Genomic DNA, 18,568 nt, shown 5'->3' on the forward strand with positions numbered 1-18,568 from the left:
TTACTCTGACATTCCAAGGGGATGTTATTTTAGATGCAAAAGACAATAGACAGGTTTACTTGAAGTAAAGATTGACCTTTGCCAAGAAAGCTATAGGCCCAGGATGTTGCTATCCTGCCATGAACCACTTTTAGTTAATAATTTTTATGTTTAGAACATTCTATGTGGTTAATTTTGGTCTCTGAGTTTGCAGGGCCTGCCATGCTGGCCTCCTCCGAACTCATCTGTATGTCGCTTTTTTCCCCATCCACACATGATTCACTCAAGAGGTTCCCAAGAATATCTTGGTTATCCTGATAAAATAAATATTTTAAAATTTCAATTATGTTGATATGGAATTATATAAGAAAATACTTGTAATAAATGGCTAATGAAAAAATTTCCAAAGTATTTAAGATAGAGGAAAGATGTGAGGAGGGAAGGCTGAGGATCTGAAGCTCAGCCTGCTCTCTACATTACAATTGTGCCTCAGTTGACTCTGGTCAAAAGGGGGCCGAACAGGAGTATTTATCTCAAGAGACTTCGTGTTGGGGGACACTCTCATATCAATAGCCCCTGGTTATGAGCGGGCAGCTCTGGGAGTCTTGTTAGTGAAGTCATTGTTCTTTATTTTATTTGCTCTGTATAATATATTGAGACAAAATATATTGAGCATAATATATTGAGACAAAAACAAAGCAGAGTAAAAAATGAATCAGTTGCTCTTTTCCCAAGCCTTCTAGACATTAATTCTGTGCTTAAGCTAGAAAGAAAGTTTACCTGGGTTCTCTTGCTGCCTGGTTTTGTTTGTTTATGTTTCAGCTAAGGGCCAGAAAAAATGCACATAAAGGAGATCTTTCAGAGGCATGAGAAGGCCCAGGACCATATGAGATGAGGGCATCTGTACCACAGGGCAGCCAGGGGCATTTGGTCAGCTTTGGCTTTCATGAGCAGAGCAGAACCTTCCCAGGACCAGGGGGTGCTGCTCTTCCCTTCAATTTTAGATTTTTCCAAAGCCTTCTTCCCTTACCTGGCCTTCCCCAAACCAGAGCACAACTCAGATTTGCCTCAGTTACAGAGTGTCTAAGCAAGGACCTCAAGCCATTTCATTCATTACTTCTAAAGTATGATATGAGGGCCATCAGCATAGGACTCATTCAGTATGACGGAGATTCATGAGCCCTCCTACCCCAGACCTACAGAGACAGTGTCTGGGAGTGGAGCCTAGGAGTCTGCACTTTAAATGACTCCTCAGATGATTCTGGTGCACCCTAAAGTTTGAGAACCATAAACAAAGTTTCAGTGAATGTGGGTACAGGAAGAGATCATTGAAGAAGACATATCTGACCAGAAACCAGAAAGGTTAAGTGATTTGCACAAGGCCATATTGCTAGAGTCATTTTGCATTTCCTAGGACTATTAAATGTTGAGATATGGTTGGGAGAACTGCTTGGTCTTCAAACCAGCCGTTCCACAGCATGAGAGCTTCCTTTGTCTTACATGATCCTTCCACCCTGGTCTTGGGGTGAGCACCTGACTCCAACTGGGCCAATCACAGTACTTCACTACTCTGAGAGGATGGGGACTGGCCCAGGTGGCCAGTAGTTCACCCATACTGAACCAGCCAGAGCTCATCCTTTATTAGAACTGAGAGTCAGAGCACATTCCTCTTTGAAAGCAAAACTGGGAGGATGTGAGCTTGAAAGCTCTTAGTGGTTGTGGATAATGTGCATCTGGGAAAATGAGGCTAAATGCAGAGGGAAGTAGAGGGAACATGACAGAAAGGGCTTTATGGTATATGAGGGCCTGGCTCCATCATTTCCGAGGTCAGCTTCACAAAAGTAATTTGCTTACACAAAACGATACCCCCACTCATCCTTTTACTTTTCATAATCAAATTCTGTCAGTTATAACCAAAACAATTCTGATTAGACAGAGACTCTAGTTATAGATACAGGCCCACAGTGTCCGCTTTTTGGAGGCTTTGCACCTTCTCTTCCATTAGCCGCATGGACCTAATGGGACCATAACCCTTCTCCTTTGTGACAATGAAAGGTCCAGAAGATGGATGTGTGATTCAAGTCAGTTCCTATGAAGTGACTCAATAAAGTTCTCTCCTGGCATTTTTCAAACTGAAATGAAGGGAGGAGACTTTTCTTTTCCAGTTAAGAGAGCTTCCAGTATCTATTGTGTCTGCCAACCTTGTGAAGAGCCTTATCTGTAGGAAGCGAGAGGAAGAGCAGAAATGAGAAATGGAGAGCAGGGAGCCCAACAATATTCAGGTCTCTAGTTCCACGTGACTCTAGAGCCAGCTCCGTCATTTTTGGTCAAAGCTAGTCTGAGTTAGGGTAAGTTTAAAAAGAAAAGTTGTCTCCAACAGAGGGCCACTTAAACCATTTGGTTTAGACCTCAAGCCTGAGACAGTCTCGTATTTGGGTTGCTACTTGTGGTAAATTTATGCAGGGAAGAAGACCAAGGTTTCATCACTAAAACTCACAGATACCCTCCTCATCTCCACCACCGTCACTCCACCCCCGCACTGCCCCATATACTAGCTGCTAAGTCAGAGTTCAGGAAAACAGAAACCACTTTAAGATTGCAAATGAAGAGAATTTAATATAGGGAATTGATTGCAGATAATGGAATAGCTAAAAAGCCATAGGCGATGATGAAATACACCAGTTTTGCAATAGCAGAAAGTCACTACCAAGTGATGGAGAGGCAATGGGGAGTGGCCACCTAGTGGGAGCTGGAAATATGGTGGAGATGCCAGCTCAGGCCTGAGACCACAGGGGGAAGGGTTGTCCTGTGGGATCTGGGACCATGGAGAAAATTCAGTCCCTGCTGACGGAGCCACCCAAAGCAGAGTAAAAGAAGGAGAAATACCCTGGTTTCTTCCCTCCTCCTAGTCTCCAGAAGCAGCCAGAAACAGCCAGAGGTCAAGGAAGCCTGGGAAATGTACATAGAAGGGTAAGAGAAGGGCAGGAAACTGTTCTCAGAGCACACAGGAAGTTAAGTCTGAAGATGGCACAGCAGATCCAAGGATTAGGGAGCCTTAAAATCTGGTAGCTGTTGAGGCCTCAAAAAGGATAGAGATGGGGTAGCGGGTCTCCAAGAGTCTGCTGTTAACTGCCTCGCAAATAAGTCCTCTAGACTTGTTTAGGACATTGATTCAAAACTGATTCCCAGTCTAATATGGCAGTGTCTAGTGGTGGTGTAAGATGTGAAGAGTTTATGGAGTTCCAGGAATTATGCAAGGCGATGGGGAGGATTGAAGACAGAATAGTACATCATTTAAACACTAGAGTTCCAACGGCTTCCTTTGCAGAGAAATTGATGCCAGCCAAACCTGTAAACAACTTTATGAGTCTTCGATGGCAGCTCATGAAAGTAGGAACAGTCATAAAAAATTGTATAGCTCAGATCTCATCAGCATTAAAAAACCTCTGAGTAGAGATAGGCAAAAATGTAGAAAATTTACCATTATTAAAGCAACTTAGAAAAGAACAGACAAAATTAATGCAGTCAGAACTGAATTTTGCAGAAGTGGTAAATGACAGGAGCTGGAATGTGTTTAATGAATGCTGCTGAAGTCACTTCGAACCTCCAAAGAATGAATAGAGGTTCGTTCGTTTGGTCTGTCTATCTGTCTGTCTACTTCCCTCTTCTTTTCCTTCTTTCCTTCTCCTTCCTTCTTTCCTTCTCCTTCCTTCTTTCCTTCTCCTTCCTTCTTTCCTTCACCTTCCTTCCTTCCTTCACCTTCCTCCCTTCCTTCCTTCCTTCCTTCCTTCCTTCCTTCCTTCCTTCCTTCCTTCCTTCCTTCCTTCCTTCTCTTTCTTTCTTCTTTGTTTTTACAGACCAGGTCATCTCATAAGAGCCACGCATGACAGACATCAACAAAGCAGACTTTCTAGGATGATTTCTGAATCATCCAAGACCTTTTGTTGATTTCAATACCACTTAGCCAAGACCTCAAGTATAAATAATTATGATAAATATGGAGAAATCAGTTGCTATTTTATATTGATTCTTTAAAAAATTATAATCATTAAAATAATTTTATGAAAATAAAACCAAAAAAGGACCAAAAAAACAAAAAAAACCCCAAACCAAAACCAAACCAAAAACAAAAACAAAAAAACCCCCTGATTTCTGAATCTATCTTCTTCACTGGAACCAGTTATGCTTTTGACAGCACTCTGGATGTCCTACAGTTGTATTGCTCAAGTTCTGAGATGAACCTGCTTCTCTTCCTGTGCTATCTGGTACCCACACCAGAGCCTGGTGTCTGGACCACTTCCTTTGCCCATGATGCTACCTTGGTTGTACACCCAGGGGCCCTTTCTCCTCTCCATTCTCATGGTCTCTTTATTGCCTCAAGTCTGCATTTTCTCTTTCTTGGATGACTCTTCCCTTTCTTCTTCCCAGTTCACCTTCTGCTTCATCAATGCACAAATCTCGCCATAAGGTTTCCTGGCTTGACATCTTTTGATATGCCTCCTTTGCTCACGGGCTGAAGTGCAAATATCTTAGCTTGGCACACAAGGCTTCATGCCATGCTACCTGGACTTTATGAAAAATATTTATATAAGGGTCTTTGGTTATGAGTAAGAGAAGCATACTCTGGTTAGAGGAAATAAAAATGAGATTTTTTTTTTTTTGATGAGGCCAGAAGGAAAACAGGACCTTTTTGGGGAATAAATCAAAACTCAGAGAAGGGCGAACACAAGGACAGTTTTGCAAGGACTCTGTAAGATGAAGGAACTCCAATCATGTTTATTCTTTTTATTACTTAGTTTAAAATTCAAATACCAGGAAGGGAGCATGATTGGCCTACAAAGGTCATGGGCCTGTCCCTGGATCAATCACTGCAGCTAGGGAAATAGGGCAAGGCCTGGGACATGTGCTCTGGGTATATTTCTTTTCCTGGGGAGTGAGAAAAGGAATGATTTTTCTAAAGGAAGTTAAGGTGCTTTTACCAAGAAAAGGGGACATTGCTGCTGAAAGGAAGCAAAATAACACATATCCTTTACATCAATATCTAAACATTTAATTTCTTTTACATTGCCCCATGACCTCATCTAGAGAACTTTTTGGAGGGAGTTAATTATCACTAAACAATGAACCCTTTATAGGAGCAACTACCTGGAGAATTATTATAAATTCTGAACTCCTTCTCTGAGGCTATTTATATCTTCAGTAAATCTAACAAGCTATTATTAATTAAACTATCTCCCTCATTCTGTCTTCTCAGAATGGAGCAGAATTCTAAATAAGTAGGCCTTTGGGGTAGGATGTCAGCTACATAATTCATGACTGTGTTATGTTTTTAGATCTGGGCTATCTTAGAGCTTATGGGGTATTTTATTAAGACTTGAAATCTTGCTTATGATTTAAAAATTTATAAGTCCTTAAAAGTTTGGCCAGCTTCAAATGCGTTTTACGAGTATCTGCTAAAACTATTTATTTATTCATTGATCCATTTGTTAATTAGTTAAGCAAACATTTAATGAGCACTTGCTAGGTGCCAGCCAGTTGCCAGCAGAGGTGCAGAGGTAACAAAGAAGCACAAAGACAGCCCTAGCCCTCAGATAACTCAGTGTCTAATGGTGTGGTCAGGTATGTCATGAATAATGACGCTGTTAGCTTCTTATCATTGTCATCTTTAACCTACTTTGGAAAGTTACACCCTGACTGAGGGGGAAAATAAAATACCAACAGAAAGCACATTATTGCACAGATTCGAGATAAGAGTTTACAGAATATTTGATGTATAAAGACATATTGGCTAAGTCTTCTCCTAACCTTGCATCTTTTTTTTATGGGCATTGAAAGTCAGCCAATCTCTAAGCTCCCTAAAGTCTATTGATTTAATTATGAGCAAAACAGTGAGTAATTGGCAGAGAAGTGCTTTCTCCAGGCTTCTCCATGATGTCCTGCTGAGACTTTCTGCAGAAGAGTGTATTGTTTTTTTCTTACAGCTGGAATTTACTTGAAGGTGCCAATCTTTTGCTTGTCTGAATGATTTAAAAACTTCCTCTCCAGGTGTCAGAGGTTAGTTTTTATCGTGATATGTACAAAAGGGACATAGCTGAATCGGCTGGCACTGACATGTACATAAAAAGCATGGCCACATACAGTTAGCAGAGTAAAGTGGAGGCTGAAAACAATGACACCCATGCTGGGGACTGTAGAGAGTCTGAGTGTGCTGAACTGTTCCAAAGAAAAATACGAAAAATGATATTTCTTTTCATCGTTGATTTAAAAACAAGCAAACAATAAAAACAAAAATCTAGGCTTTATTGAATTACTAATATAGGTATCACGTGAGTCATTTCATGAAATCCATTTCACAAACTGTAACAGTTTGGCAATCCATAGTCCTAACCTGGTGTGGTGGTTCTGCCTCACAAAGCCCTGAGGGCTGCTTCTTTAACTCTCTCCTTCACCATCCATAGGAGGTGGCTCTTGAACTCAAGGTCTAGAGTGGTAGCATCTACATTGCAGGTGGAGAAAAGATCAAAGGCCCATCTCCACTATCTCTTGGGATGGATCCCTAAAACTGCCAAGGAATCTACTAGCAGTAAGTCACAAGGCCACACCTAGTTGCAAGAGATGCTGAGAAATTTAGTCATTATCAGGGATGGCTACATAACTTGTGGTACCAGAGTAGTATAAAAATGTGGTGCTCCTTTTACAAGAAGAGGGAAAATGTTAAAAATCCTAAATCATAAAGCTTTTTCTTTTTTTCTAGGTCTCTCTTTTGACTTGTCTTGGTAGTTCATTTTTGCTATCTGTCTGTTTTTGCTACTTAATGTTCTTCTTTTATTACTATTTATTATTATTTACACCTACAGCACCTAGTCTTCCTAGGTGGTCTCCTGTCCAAGTACTAATCAGGCCTGACCCTGCTTAGTTTCCAAGATCAGACATTGGGCTTGCTCAGGGTGCCATGGCTGCATACCATGGACTGTGGCTCCACTGGGGGGTGAACCCAGGACCTTCTGCATGTAGAGCAGCCGTGCTAACTGCTACACTATGGAACCACGTCTTTCATGTTGTTCTAAGTAAAGAAAAATCAAAAATTTCAATTACCAGCAGTGATTTTACTATTGTTCTTTATATTGTGCAATGTCTATTCTAAATGTAAATATGACAGTGTTTCGCTTTTATGCAGAGACAACCAAAACTCCACGATTTGTGTTTGGTAGCTTATACATGTATTAGCGTTTAATTCTTATTAGAACAGTGGGAACGTTGCACAAAAATAAATCAATTTTTAAAAATAAATTACTTCTTGATATGTACATATTCTGCCAACACTTTCTACCTTCAGCTCATGGAGGAGTAAGGAAGAACTACAATGAAAAGGAACTGTAAGTTTCCCTATCTTTCCTTTTCTTTCTATGTTATAATTTTCAATGTAAAGTGATTGGTTAATATGGGGAATGAACACAGAATATGATAGGGCTCCTCTGTCATTTGTGTGTCTTAGCATTACGTTGCCTTTTTGTATTTAAAGCAAGTTGTGGTTTGAATGGTTAAGTGTGGCCTTGGGGACTGTCAGTGCCTCTGCTTACTCAGTGTCTTAATCTGTTTGGGCTGTTATAACAAAGCACCACAGACTAGGCAGCTTATAAACAACAAAAATTGATTTTTCACCATTCTAGAGGTTGGAAGTCTAAGATCAAGGTGCGGCATGGTGGCGTTCTGGTGAAGGCCTTCTCGGTGTGTAGTTGGCCCCCTTTAACTCTCTCCTTGCGTGGTGGAATGGGTACTGGCACTCTGTGGAGCCTCCTTTATAAAAGCGTTAATCACCTTCAACCCGCCCTCATGACCTAAGTACCGCCCAAATGTCCCACCTCCTAATACCATCTCTTTTGGGGATTAAGATTTTAGCATACGAATGTTAGGGGCACAGAAACATTCAGACCATGGCACTCGGTCATAGACAGAACATACACTTACCTCTCAACTTGCTTTAAATCTTGCTCAACTCCCACACATCATGGGTTCACTAGAATTTGTGTTCACGGGGCAACGTGAAGGCTACATGCAAATAGGGTGCCTAGAAATGGTGGGCATGTGTAGTGTACGTATTTTCTCTGCTCACACACATGCTTCTTTGTCCCATTAGACTTCACTTACAAAACACAAGTTTAGTGATAAAATTATTAAAAATTTCAAGATGGCGACAATATAGAATTAAAATAAATGTGGAGTCCTTCTGTTAGCAGGGTCTGTGAGATTACACAGGTTGTGTGTTCAGGAAGCTGGCCCTGGCCTTTATTCTAGTCGGCTGTGTGCCTAGCTAACATTTTGATTAAGTGTGTAAGAAGAAGAGAATGGATTTCCAGGGAAACTTATAACCTATGTCATACTTTCTAACAATTCTATGAGGAATGCATCTGTCTTAGTCAATTTGGACTGCTATAATAAAATACCATAGACTGGGTGGTTTAAACAATAAAAATTTATTTCTCACAGTTCCGGAGGGTGAGAAGTCCAAGATCAAATTAGGTGCTGGCAGATCTGATATCGGGTGAGAACTTTCTTCCTCTTTGTAGACGGCTGTCTTCTTGCTGTGCCCTCACAAGATGGAAAGGAGAGAGGGAGAGGGAGAGGGAGAGGGAGAGGGAGAGCGAGTGCATGCACGAGACAGAGACAGAGAGAGAGAGAGAGAGAGAGAGAGAGAGAGAGAGAGAGAGAGAACATGCTCTAGTATTTCTTCTTCTTCTTTTAAGGACACAAATTCCATCATTGGGGCTCCACCCTCATGACCTCATGTAAACCTAATTACATTCCAAGGCCCCACCTCCAAATGCCATCGCATTGGAGATTAGAGCTTCAACATGCAGAGTTTTGGAAAGCACACACATTTCAGTTCATTCGGCTATCAGCATTAGCCCTTTTTTCCATGTGAGGAAACTGGGCTCAAGGAGATAAGAAGTGAGGCAAGGGCACAGAGCTGGTAAGTGTCAAAGTCAAGATTCAAACCCATGTTTTCTAATATGAAGACCGGTTCTCATATTGCTGCAGGACATTTGGAAGTTATGAAATGAAACTAAATTATGTTTAACAAAATACAGTGGAATGAAAATGTCAAAAATATGTCTTCTCAAAGTATATTAAAGAGAAGCATACATTTTACTTAAAATAGAAAAACAGGGTGCAGCACGTATGTATTTGTCCATTTAATTTTAAAAACAATTTTATGAGTTAGGAGCTATCATATACCTATTTTACAGATGAGAAAACAGACACAGGAGGGTTAAACAAATTGCCTAAGCTTCCATAGCCAGGATTATTACCCCTGCAGTCTGACTGTAAAGCCTGAAGTATCAACTATTACTAAACCTTCGAGTGTAATTCATTCCCTAAGAAAGTGGTATGAATTACTATGAAAAGCAATTTATTGAAAGGACAGATTCAAAATTAACATAAAATTCTTTAACACCAATACTCTCTCAATTAAAAGTGTTAGTTTAGAGGTTGGGTTAAATTCTGGACCTGTTAGTCTTCAAAACAAATATTCTTAGAAAGGGATCCTTTATGTGAGGTCAATTGGAAAATAAAGGGAACTTGAGCTTCTCTATAGTATGAGGTCTATTGAATATTTTATCTCTGAAAAGAGGCAATGTAGACTCATATTCTCCATCACTACGCAAACAATATTCAGGAAATGAGGGGAATTAGCTACCGAAATGAATAAACTCTGGTAGGCTTTGAAGTCCTAATGAATGATGGAGATTATAATCTGCATGTAAAACGTCACATGGTGGCACTTTTTGCTAGATCTCAGCCACTGTGGTCACTGCTTGCTAGCAACTCCCATCGTTATGAAGCGGGGTACAGAGTTCAGACTATGGGTATGGTTTGCAAACCAATACCAAAATAAATGTGTAACTCTGTTTTCAGTAAAGAAATCATTGGGCCTGAAAACCCTCAATATGTTAATCATTCAGTAAGACCTCTTTAGGAAAACGATAGTATGATTTTGCAGAGAGCCCTTTTGAAGTTACCCAGTTTTAACTTAGAATTTGAAAATAAGAGAGCACTCTAGGTTAGGAGGTCTTTCTGAGCTACTTTCAATACTGTAAGATTTCTAGAAGGGAAGTAGGGGCTTGATTTGGTTAAAAAAATATATTTGGCTTCAGGATGGAAAAGACAAAGCCAGAGTTCTGATTTCATGGTCATGAACTTTCCCTCCTGCCCCAAGGAGGGTGGGCAGTGCCAAGACCTGGGAGGCTATCACAGACTCCTTCTGTGTTTTAGGATTTGGAATTTATTTCTGATGTCAAGATAAGAACAAAAGTCAGCCTGGGTAGCTGCAATGCTCCTGATGGAGAGAGGCATGAAATTCGTGTCCTTGAGGTCCAACTCCAAAGTCTGAAGTTTTCCATGAACAAGTCTAATTTTATTTAATAACCTTTTAGAGAGTTATTCTCCGTGAATGCATCTGAACCCTCCCTGAACCCATTTATGCTTCAGCCAGTACTGTCACTTGGAGTTAACAAGTTCCATATGTTTACCACCCATGGTGAAAGTAGTTATTCTATTTATTTGTCCTTGAAATGTCTCCTGTAAGCTGGATGCTTTGTCCTATCAATAGTTCATTTGGTTGCCACATTCACTCATCTTATTTCAAGGGTCAATAAACTGATCTCAACACTTGAGAAGGAGCAGCTTGAGGCTCAAGTTTTGCTGAAGAAGACTGGGTAAGCTTTCTGCAGGGATTGAAGATCTGGGCACAACAAGTATATTTGTTTCAAATGCATCCATTTTCTAATCTGTTAAATGGAAACAAAAGAATTTTCAAGATGACCTTTCTATTGCTCAAAAATTCCACAGAATTTAAGAGAATAAAATGTTTCAATCTCATTTTCAAAGAACTGTATTGTTATATAATGATAGGTGATAAAAATGCTTTTAATTTCTCTCTATGTTCTTTTCTTTATCTGGCTGGGCGTTTTCTGGAAACAGTAGGATTTTATCATATTCATAAGTTCAAATCAGGAAAATAATTTTATTTAATGATTAGATCACGAGAGTTTATAAGAAAATACCACTAAACTTCTGTTTAATTTCTCTCTAATACATTTCCTTAGCTTGATATATAATTCCATATTATTATCTTTTACTCAGAGTTATAGTTTGAATTCTAGGACACCAAAATTTTTAGAGATGATATCTTTCCCTTTGATTAATTATAAAATAAAGAGACCATGGCCTACCTAAAAGGTTTTTGTTTTTGCTTTTTGTTTTTTTCTTGCCCTATTTGTGTCTTCCTTCAGAATTTATGCGCAGGATTCATGGGCTCTTTTTATATCTCTGCTATTAAATCTTATTAGAAGATTTTCATACTGCAAAGTTTAACTATCTCCTCTGTTTCTTCATTCACATATGTATGTTTATTTACTTATCTCTGTAGATGAACAACTGTATTAATGTATTATGTTCAGTATAAAATGTAAATAAAATATTAAAAGAATGGGAAAAAAACGAGATAACATTCTAATTTTATTTCACATTATGTATTAACAATGCAAGCTCTTTTCCTTCTCTTAACATTAGTAATAATATTTTAAATAGAGTGATGAGTTTGAGCCTACTTCATTATTTGATATGGAGACAAAAACATTCAAAAGTCAGATTCTTGGTTTCAGTTAATTTTACTACTTGGTTTTAATAGCTGCTTTGGCTGAAAAAAGATACCTCATATGAATACATAGAACTGTATAGGAGAAGGACATCAATGACTGTCTTTCTCAATCATACTCTTGTGTCAACACTTTCCACCAATTTTTGCAAAGATTTTTATTAAAATTTGGCGCTTTTCCATCTTCCTTGATACTTTTCATTTGTTTTTTCAAACTAATAAGATTCTTAGACTTCTAAAAATTTGTTTGAAAACCCATAGAGACTCTTTATTTGTAGGATTTCTTAATCAGATTTTTAAAATTTAGGTTTTTCTATATGTGCAGTAGGACTATTTTTATAGTTGATACAAATTACTTCCAGTAATAAAATTACATACATGATAAAATATATCTTTTCAAGACGATCTTGCCATTGCACTAATTTCCTTTTAACAGCAATTGCTTTTTTAAAAATTGTTATAAGATCATAGATAAACAATGTTTATTTCGTTTTTAAATTCTTGTTACATAGCAAACTTTTGTACATTTGGCTTCACTGTTTTTGCTGTAATTGCTATTTTATGGTTTCTTTGGAGGAATCTTTTTAAATGACTAGCTTTTTTTTGTAGGGTTAGTTTAGTAAAAACAGATAATATGATCTGTAAGTCCACTTAAGTAGGTATTTGTAATATATGAAATATCATAACTTGAATGAAACAGTGAGGGTGGCGAGGGTGATACTGTCTCCCTCTCCTCATTGAAGAGGGTCTGCTGTCCTCAGGAGCTCATAAAATCCCAGATAACCATCAGACCTTTAGAAAGATGGTCTGATGAATGTGTGGCCAATATAATTCACAATAAACTCCAGAACACGATACAATACAATAAACTTAAATTAAGCCTTATATTTGACATACTGAATAAATTATTTTAATAATAACTTAATATATGTTATACTGAATATAAGGCTTAATTTTGTTTGTATATAATAATATATATTCTCTATATTATATATAACATAATATGGTAGATAATATAAATAAATATGTAATACATATATATTATATAATATATAATACGTTCAACATATTGAATAATTATAATACTATCTTACTATAGTAAAATGAAAATATTAATATATTATTAGATAATATTATATTACTATTATATTTAATATAAGTATATATTAGATTTAATTATACTTAATATATGGCTTACTTTTATTGTTAAGTTTTAGATGAAAATATTTTAGAAAAATAGTTCTAATGTTTTCTGTATGTTTTTGGAGGTTTCTGATCTATACAGCAGGAGGGACATATAAACAAATAACTATATACATTTAAAAAAGAATACTGTGGGAACACGTGGTTAGGGAGAGGAGAGAGTAGGGCAGAGGTCAGATTCTGGAAATTCAGAGGGGAGATGCGTTTGAAAGGAACCCGAAGGCTGAATGGGAGTTTGCTGTTGGACTTGGGGCTGGAGGACACTTAAGAAGACAGACATGAAAAGACAAGAAAGTGCACCTAGGAAACACTGAGGAGTCTGTTGGGGTCAGAATATAGGATACTTAGGGGGAGGGTTAGACACGAGGACGGAGAGATGGATGGGCCCCAGGTCGTGAAAGGCCTTGTTCCGTTGGCAGATGGTAGCCACTGGAGATCTTCAGTACAGAAATGACCTTACTGAAGGATGTATTTCATGTATAAATCATAACCAAAATATACTTTTGAAAATAATCATGTTTTTGGCATGTGTGGATAAAATTCTGTTCAATCTAATTTAGCAAATAAGTATCGACTGTATTCTATGTGACAGGCAGTATCCCCAAGGCATTGCGAAGGTGTATTGGCACGCATTTTACCTGGCAGAATAAGAGATTAAGCTAAGTAGTTATTACTAAATACACAAATATTTGCATTTGCCCTTTAAATTTTTGATTTTTTTTGATATCCTTGACATCTGGAACAAATTAACACTAGTATTTGATACTTAACAACATATATTTGAGCCAAGTATCCAAGCTAATGAACTCTACTTGAGAATGAATTCTAGTACAGATTCCTTCTGCTGAAGGAATATAGACATTCTAAATTTATGTGTGTCAGTGTACTGAGAGAAATATGTCTATGGTATGGCTGTGGAGGGCAGCTTCTGTTATTTGTGTCATTGCTTGGGGAGAGGTGCCACGGTACCTTCTTGGTTTGCCTTTTAGGACATGGCGGATATTTGAAAAGGCCTTTATGTCATAGGAAATAAAGATTAACAATGTCTTAGTTTTGAAAATAAAAGTAAAATATGTTTTGAAGAACATTCAGAAAAAACAGAAAAGTATAAAGAAAAAAAAGCAAAACTTTCCCAAATAAGACTCCTCAAGGTAACAGTGGTTAACACTTTATATAATCTTCTAAATCTTTTTCTATTCACTAAAGACATACTATATGTAATCTTTGCATTCTACTTTTCAAATTTAACATAATAAAGACCACATGTTATGAAACATTCTTTAAAGGCATTTTTAGATGGATGTACAGTATTGAGTTCTATGGTTACACTATAATTTACATAAACCTCTAGTTTGGGATGTTAGGTTGATTTCAATTTGGGGGGTATTTTTCCTCTGTAATTACAGATATATTCTTTGGCATAAACCTTTTACCATATTTCTGATCATTTATTTTTTTAAGATCAGTTTCTAAAAGTGATTCAAAGGATCTGAAATCTGTCAGGTGAACTGTCAAATATTTAAATAGAGTGATTGAAATTGTTCTCCACTTTGCAAAAGTGTGGGCCTCTGAATAATGAGAGAAAACTTAACTCCTATTCATTCATTCATTCCTTCAACAGAGATTTATTGAATGCCTCCTGCTCCTGGGCTCTGCACTAGTTGCCAAAGTGCAGCAGGAAGCAAGGGAGATATGCTCTCTGCCCTCCTCTTAGTGATCTGAACAGTTAAAAAGCATGGGTCAACTCCTTGTTTACTGACGAGGAAACGGGGGAAGTGGCTTGCCCGAGTTTACATAGCCAGATGTGAAGAGCCAGGAATGAAATATGGGTTCCTTTCTCTTGCAGTCCAAATCTCTTTGCACCCCACCAGCCATCTGTGCATTCAGAAAGAGTTAGGGGGCATCAATTCAGGGCAGGTTTTATGGTGTCTTCCACCCTCACTGTTTTTAGATCTAGCTCTAGGCAGAGTTGTGAAGTGAACCAGGCCGACTGTATCTACAGGATCCTGACCTCTCCTTTCTGGGACATTTATCCTTCTGAAGTGCCCCAACCTTCTCTCAGGCACCCAGAGACCTCATAATATTTTCTCATGACTTGGAAAACCTGATTTCCATGAAGAAACTGGTATCAGTCAATCATACCCCAATGTGGGTGAGTTAAGACACTGTGTTCCTTTTTCCAGGAGGAGTTAACTGTGAAGGCATTTAAAGATCTCTTTCTCATTGAAGAATGCCACTTTGTTTTCAATGGTGGCATTTTGGGCATCAGGGAGGAGATAGGGCAGAGATGCCCTTCCTCTACTTGTCTTCTGGGCTCATAGCACATCTTCGTATGCCCTTTTTACCATCGTTGCTTAGCCCAATCTTTATCTTCTCATACAAAATTGGTAAAGCTGACTAGAAAGTTGAGGACATTGTATCCACACTTGGAACTTATTTCCAGTACATTAAAGGGGCCGCTTTGGACATAGTGCTTCATAGAATAGGGAAACCCCATTGCTAGGAAACACTTTCTCTTCCCCAGCCTACCCTGTGAGGGGTGTCTCTGCTAGGAAGGAAATTCAATCAGTTTTCCAGCCACCAGAATTGAATTTGGATGGACTATTTCCTCTTCGGATTCTGTTCCAAACTGTATTCCTGTTTCTGTGTTCGAAGTTAATTAGAGTCACAAATCATTTATATTTCCCTTTTTTGAAGGAAAGCCTGCCATAGTACTTATCTCATCCAGTTAACTGACTTAAAGAGGGCTCATCCCTTCCTGAAAACACTCTAAATGGCTCTGATGGGTAAGTACTGGGCTTACCCATGTATGTTGTAAAAGCTTGAAAATTCAAAATTTTTGGTTTATAGAAATGTGTTTTTTTTCCCTCTGAGTCTCAAAGTTTTAGAGTTTTCCTTCATTTGATTAAGACAAAGGTGAGAATGGAAGAAACCTGTCCTTAGACAGGGAAAGAGATGCATGCGAGCAAAGGAAAGGAAGAGATCTTGATACAGAAAGGACTGCCAGTCAGTTAACTACTGATACTTGAAAATAAAATGTGGAAGAGCTGTCAATTTAGTGCTTATAATATGAGGGTCTCTTAAATTTCTAATGGGGTGTGTAATTTTTAAAATCATTTTCAGTTATGGCCTAAGGAGAAGCTTTGATACTATTAATAAACTTTTAATTTTTTTCTATTTTAAAAACTGTGGTAAAATATACATAATTCAAATGTACTATTTGAACCATTTTAAGTGTACAGTTCAGTGATATTAACTACGTTCATATTGTTGTGCAGTGATCACCACCATCCTCTTCCTAACTCTTTCATCTTGCAAAACTGAAACTTAATACCTATTAAACAATAATTCCTCACTCTTCCCCTCCTGTAGCCCCTGCAAGCCGCAGTTCTTGCTGACTATGATTTTGACTACTCTAGGTGCCTCGTAATTGGAGTCATATAGCATTTGCCTTTCTGTGACTGGCTTATTTCACTCAGCAGAGTGTCCTGAAAATTTATCCGTATGGTAACATGTGTCAGAATTCCTTCCTTTTCAAAGCTGAATAATATTATGTTGTTTTCATACACCACATTTCTTTATCCATTTATTGATGGACATCTGAGTCGCAGCTGTCTTTTAGCCACTGTGCATAATGCTGCTATAAACATATATCTTCAAGACTCTGCTTTCAATTCTTGTGGATATATACCCAGTAGAGGAATTGCTGGATCATATGGTAATTCTATTTTTAATTTTTTGAGGAATTGCTATAACGTTTCTCACAGTGGCTGTACCACTTTACATTCCCACCAACAGTGCACGAGGACTGGACTCCACATCCTCGTCAACACTTGCTGTTAAATAACCTTTTAATATTAAGACACATGTAATGAGGTCATATTTTGGAATATTAATCCAATTCGCTTTTTATCCTGGCAATCTCTACTTCCAGGTTGTTCTGTGACCCTTCTTGGGTACTATTTTTAAGTAAGCAAATGGGCAACACTTCTGCCAGTAAGACTATACTACAAGGCTTATTGTACGTGGGGAGGAGGATAATATGTAGGGGAAATCCTTGTCAGACTGAAAGAAAAGCGGGAAGCCAGCCCCTGAAGGCCCTGCTGGATGGTGGGGAGAGGAAAAGAAATAGAGGTAGGATAGAGGGAAACACGCTTGTCCAGGCTTTCTCCTTCTGTAGGTGGGGGTGAGAAAGCCCAAAGACATTGGCTAGGTTAGTGGTCTACTTAGCTGGAAAGAATGTAAGCAGTGGTGTGCTGTTAAATGTGTGACAAACAGCTAGCTCTCTGAAGAAACAAAAACAAAAACAATAACGATAAAACCCTGATTTTTGTATCATTCACCAATTTACAAGGTGTAAGTTCTCCCACCATGGCCGATTTCAAGCTACCTGTGCAAACTCACTGAACACAGAGTTGAGAAAAACATGTGAATACTATGTCATTTTGTAGCATTTCTCTCATACAGATATAATAGTTACAAATAACCTCCAGAGCATAGATAACAGTTAAATGTAGTAAAATAATTAGTTTTGATTATTTATTACTATTGTTTTCAACATAACTAATTGTAAATTTATAGAAGTTGAGTTTTAATAAAGGTTGTATTTAGCAACTGACTTATAAAAATCATAAAAATTTAACAATAATTCTCATAAGCAGGCTGTAGCACACCACTGGCTATAAGCTTCTATGAGCAGCGCCCAGAAATTATAGCGTATCATTAGCGAAGGAAGTGGCTGGATACTTGAGCCCGAAGTCGAGCTCCTGGTTCCCTAGGTCTCCGGGGGCGGTGGGGGTTGGGGGCGGGGATGCGGTGGATTCTAAAGGGGGAAGAGCTGAGGGCTCAGTGGACCCACGAAGGCCTGGAGTCCACAGGAAGAGGTGTCAATGTGCAGAAACTTCCCTTCTGGAGTGAGAACGCCTGAAAACGTTGGCTGGGTTAGTGGTATACTTAGCTGGAAAGGCTATAAGCAGTGAAGTGCTGGACTGCTGTGGATTAAATGCCAAGCCTGTGGATTTTAGAAGTGAAAGCCATCATGGAACCTGCTTGGCTAAATGGGCCAGTCCTTCTTCAGTGCTCACCAGTTCAGAGAGCAGTCCCAGTAGCCATTCTGCAGCAACATCCTAGTTCTCATCTGTACCCCAGCTTATGAGATAATATAGGCTCTGTTCCCAGGTGCCATTTTGGAGAGAAGCAAGGGGGAGGGGAGGAAATCCAAAGACTGAGCATTTATTTCAGAGAAACACAATCATTTCAAGAGACTAAATGGGAAGACGACTGTGATTCATAAGTTAATACGTTTAAAGTTTGCTTTTCTTTCTCTTGCTCCTCAGGCAGGTGGACTTTTGCAAGGGTGATCGATCATAAGTTGTAGGAAATAAAACATGGCAGTTCTTTGCATCTCATGTGGTATGTAAATATGTGACCCTGCTCCACAACTCTATTTTTTCTCCAGGTGTCACTGCCTGTACTATCAAAAAGTAAAATAATTAAACCACCACTAAGGCTATTATAATTGGGTTTGGGACTGTAGGCAGGTAATAATGTTCCTCCAATTCATCCTCAAAATGAATGGGGGCAATGGAACGGAATGCCCTGTGGTGCTGAGGCTGGAGGGAGTGCGTGGCTGTGATTAGAGCAGCACTGGGAGTGGGGGAAACTCAGGATGCAGCGTAGTTGAGTTGGGTCCTGGATGGAGCCCTGCACCTTGTTGAAAGAAAATGG

At 38.6% G+C, this 18,568-nt stretch overlaps 1 pseudogene; it reads left to right on the top strand.

The window, feature by feature from the left end:
- The first annotated feature begins 3,174 nt into the window (after positions 1 to 3,174).
- Positions 3,175 to 3,600, top strand: LOC107501401 (annotated as a pseudogene).
- The last annotated feature ends 14,968 nt before the right edge of the window (positions 3,601 to 18,568 follow it).

Source organism: Rousettus aegyptiacus, unplaced genomic scaffold, assembly GCF_014176215.1.
Source record: "Rousettus aegyptiacus isolate mRouAeg1 unplaced genomic scaffold, mRouAeg1.p scaffold_m13_p_4, whole genome shotgun sequence".
Lineage (NCBI taxonomy): Eukaryota > Metazoa > Chordata > Mammalia > Chiroptera > Pteropodidae > Rousettus > Rousettus aegyptiacus.